We start from the raw sequence: 5074 nt of genomic DNA, 5'->3' as shown, positions 1-5074 counted from the left end.
CCATAATAGGATGACAGACCCTGCTCCCTCTAAGGAGTTGATAATCCAGTGCAACACAGAAGAGGACAAGCCTATATAGAACTATGATATGAGGGAGAGGGAAATAAGTTCAAGGGAATGAGTTAGGCAAAGTGCTATGAGAAATCTGAGGAGAGGTCATTTTACCCCTAGGAGGGCATAGGCCTCACGGAGGCAGAAGCACCCAAACTGTCCTTGAAGGACAGGAAAGATGTCAGCAAATGGAGATGGAGAGAGGCAACAAAATGGAGGTAAGTTATAGCAGGATGACTTTGTCTGAGCCACAAAATAATCCAGTAAGGTAGGTACGGTAGTATCGTTGTTGTTGGCATACCAGAACAGTTATTTCATCAGCTTAGGGAACTCCCAATGAGGAGTTCCTGTTACCAATGCATATTGGCACCTTGTTTGTAATTTAGAGTCTTAGAGCACTGAGGGCTCTAAGAGGTCAAGGATTTTGCCCAGGGTCACATAGTGAGGATGAGTCAGAGCAAGCAGGACATGAACCCAGCTCTTCTTGACTCTGAGCCAATTAAAAGGGGGCAGTCAATTATGCTATATATTTATATAGAGAGACCAGGCTTATGGGAAATGTGAGCCTGGAACACAAGATTCAGAAATTTCATCAAGCTAGAAACCTAATAAAAATGGTGGCCTGGTTTTATACATGTTACATTATTGAGAACTACTGTACATAAATAAAACATGAAGGACTACTCCTCAGCCTTCTCCCCAGTTCCTGCAGTCCAGGATGTACATGTCTTTCTACTGGTCGGCGGGCTGCGTTGAAAGACTATTTGGACCAGGCTTCTTCTACCCGCATCTTATTGTGGGTAGCAGAAAATTGTAGCAGAAAATACATAACAAATATTACACTTTACTTTGGAAAAGTTTACTTGTAGAAGTGGACCTTGGAAGGGTTGCAGCTTGGAAGTGGTTATAGAATAGAGCGATTTTCTGTGTTCTCTTGCTGTTTCTAGTGGAGGAAAATGAACATAAACAAACTTGAAATTCAGTCTATGCTCTAATTGTTCCATAGTATAGCAGCAGTCTTGGAACAAATTCAAGTTTTCAAGGCAAGCATTAGAGCAGAACTGATTGTAGAATGAGATAAAACTGGCCCAAATAATAATCATCCTTTCTGTTTAGAGTTTTCAAAGTATTTAACATTTGTGATCTCATCTGATCCTCACAAATCCGTGAGGTAGCTAGAAATCTTCACCTGTTTAACAGATGAGGAAACTCAGGCTAAGACATGTTAAATGACCTTTTTAAGTTCACACAAAAAAGGAAATTGCAGAACAAGAATTAAAATTAAGGTCCCATGTCTCCTAACTCCAGGCTCTGTGTTCATTCTCCTTAGGAAGGCAGGTAAAACACTTACATTGAGGCAGGCACAACTCTAAGCACTGGAGATACAAATACAAGCAGAAAGAAAAGTCCCTGTCCTCAGTGAGCATACATTGGGGAGGGGAGCTGAAAAGGTTGGAGGAAATTACCTGTAAGGGAACTTGGGGGTTATGATCCAGAAAGTCAGAAGCAAAGCCAGAAGGGATATGAGCATGGCTGATCTGGGTCTATCCCTAAATGGAAGGAACCAATGGAAGAAGGGTGCCAGTGTGGCAGAAATATATTCCACAATGAGAAGGCCACAGATTCTGAGAGAAATTCCAGAACGAAAAAATTACTGAGATGGTCAAATGAATTCTAGCGAGTCAGAACTGAGACTGGCACTTGGCTACCCAGGACTTCACTGATCCCTGCTCCTAAAAAACCTGGCTTTTCTACCTTCAAAAGTGGGCTGGGTACAAAGAGGCTTATTGAACTGATGTGGAAATATTTCTGTCTAGGTGAAGCTGGTGGCTCAACTTACTACTTAAATAACTAATTCCATCTGGCTCTCATTTGGCAGATATACATCAACTTCAGTGATCTAAAATGTTACTTATGCCTCTGTGCAAGTTGGCTGAGGAAATGAATAGAGCACTGGACTTGAAATCAGGAAGATCTGGGTTTACATCCTGCCTTGGATCATCATTAGCTGTGTTGAATTTTGCCTGAGCTTCTGATGCCCTCAGTAATGTGACGGGATTAGACTCAATGATCTCTAAGGTCCCTTCATTTTTTTTAATTAAATTATTTTATTTGTTTTCAGTGTTCTACAATCACTTCCATATATTTTAGATTTTTTTCCCTCTCTCTCCCCTCCCTCCCTGAGATAGCATACAATTTTATATAGGTTCTACACATACATTCCTATTAAATACATTTTCACCTTAGTCACGTTGCTTAGAAGAATTAAAATGAATGGGAGAAATCAATAAAACAAAACAAAACATAATACAAAAGAAAATAGTCTGCCTCATTCTGCCATCAAATTCCATAGTTCTTTCTCCGGATATAGAAGGCATTTTGCCTCAAGAATCCATTGGGAATTTTTTAAGTCCTTGCATTGCAATGAAGTACTAAGTCTACCAGGAAAATTTCTTGCACACTGTGGTTATTGCTGTGTACAAAGTTCTCCTGGTTCTGCTCCTTTCACTCAGCATCAGTTCATATAAATCTTTCCAGGCCTCTCTGAAGTCTTCCTGTTCATCATTTCTTATAGCATAATAATATTCCATTAAATTCATATACCACAATTTATTCAGCCATTCCCCAATTGATGGGCATCCCCTTGATTTCCTGTTTTGGGCCTCCACAAAGAGAGCTGCTATAAATATTTTTGTACATGTGGGACCCTTTCTCATTTTTATGATCTCTTGGAGATACAGTCCTAGAAGCAATATTGCTGGGTCAAAGGGTATGTACATTTTTGTAGTCCTTTGGGCATAGTTCCAAATTGCTCTCCAGAATGGTTGGATCAGCTCACAGCTCCATCAACAATGAATTAGTGTTCCAACTCTCCCACATCTCCTCCAGCATTTATCATCTTCCTGTTTTGTCATATTAGCCAATCTAATAAGTCTGATGTGGTATTGCAGAATTGTTTTGATTTGCATCTCTCTAATCAATAGTGATTTAGAGAATTTTTTCCATATGTCTTTAGATAGCTTTAATTTCTTCCTCTAAAAACTGCCTGCTCATATCCTTTGACCATTTATCAATTGGAGAATGACTTGTATTCTTGTACGTTTGACTCAGTTCTCTATATATTTTAGAAATGAGATCTTTATCACAGATAGTAGTTGTAAAAATTCTTTCCCAGTTTTCTGCTTCCCTCCTAATCTTGGTTGCATTGGACTTGTTTGTGCAAAAACTTTTCAATTGAATATAATCACGATTATCCCTTTTGTACTTCATAATGTTTTCTATCGCTTGTTTGGTCATAAATTTCTCCATTCTCCATCCTTGCTCCCCTAATTTGCTTATACCATCAGTCTTTATACCTAGATCATGTATCCATTTGGACTTTATTCTTGCGTACGGTGTCTGACATTGGTCTATGCCCAGTTTCTGCCACACTGTTATCCAATTTTCCCAGCAGCTTTTGTCAAGCAGTGAGTTCTTAACCCAGAAGCTGAGGTCCTTGGGTTTATCAAGCAGTAGATTGCTCTATTCGTTGTCTACTATGTCTTGAGTACCTAACCTAGTCCACTGGTCTACCCCTCTGTTTCTTAGCCAGTACCAAGAGGTTTTGATGATTGCTGCTTTATAATACAATTTTACATCTGGTAGGGCCAGGTCACCTTCTCTAGCATTTCTTTTCATTAATTACCTTGATATCCTGGACTTTTGTTCTTCCAGATGAATTTTGATATTATTTTTTTCTAGCTCTAGAAAATATTTTTCTGGTAATTTGATTGGTTATGGCACTAAATAAATTAATTAATTTAGGTAGAATTGTTATCTTTATTATATTAACTCAGCCTACCCATGAGCAACTAACACAATTTACAACAGATAAAACAATTTAAGCTTTTGGTCAGGTGATACTTCTTTTTAAAGCATTTACAATATGGACCACAAAAGAATTTTTTTTTAAACATTAACCAACTGAGACACAAATAATATTCATGTTGCTAACTTTACAAGTTCTTGACCTAATTGTCTCCACAGTATTACTAAGAATTAAAGGACCCTAACTTATCGTTGTTTGTCTAAAGTCCTAAGTCTAATAGCTTAATTTTAGACTTAACCTCAGATGTTCCCCTACCAATAATCTATAATTTAATACATCTGCTATTAAGCTTACAAACCTTTTCACTAGAAATTGCCACCAAGAACAGGGACATTGCAGAGATACGATATCTCCCCAACTTCATATCAATTCCAGGCAGGATTAGATTGTCCACTTGCATTCAATCAGGCTTAAAGTCTGCCAGAAGTCAGTGGGGAAATTGAGTCAGGAGAATCCTACCTCAGCCCAGGCTGAACAGCCACTCTCCCACCCTTCCCATGAGATCACCTTTTGCAGTTCATACCAGCATCTCACTGGCTTACTAGTATCATGGATTGAGAGTCAGATCACCTTTCTTGCTATCCATACCTGGAGTTAGACTCAGAAGAACAGTCACTTAATAGTCCCGTAGCATCTAAAAATGGCAAGTTCCAATAACCAGGTTTCAAATAGGATTATAATTTCACTTTGGCTAAGGAACATCTTTTGAGGCAAGTCTTAAGTGGCTTATATGCCTTTCTATACATGTTCTAGTTCCTGACTAAATAGCAATCATAAAATCAAATTTACTATTAAAACTGTAAGTTTTCCATCAATGCCAAATTTTACCTGAGGTTACCTTCCTCTAGGAAATTTAGACTAAAATTCTTTTCCCAAAACTAAAGATGTCATTGATTTATTCTCAGTAATTAATTCAGTCAATTGTTTTAATACTAATTGCTTTTACCTCAGTTTGTAACATGTCCAATTTTTCTCCCCATCACTTCCCTCCCCCTGCTTCCTAATACCTTGCATTCTGTTTCCTCCTTCCCTCAATGTACCCTCCCTTCTATTACACCCCTCCCTTCCCTTATCCCCATCTTCTTTCTTTTCTTGTAGGGCAAGATAAATTTCTATACTCTATTCCTTGTATTTCTTATTTCCTGATTATATGCA

This window comes from Notamacropus eugenii, chromosome 1, assembly GCF_028372415.1.
Source record: "Notamacropus eugenii isolate mMacEug1 chromosome 1, mMacEug1.pri_v2, whole genome shotgun sequence".
NCBI lineage: Eukaryota > Metazoa > Chordata > Mammalia > Diprotodontia > Macropodidae > Notamacropus > Notamacropus eugenii.
Note: the sequence above shows the minus strand (reverse complement) of the source record.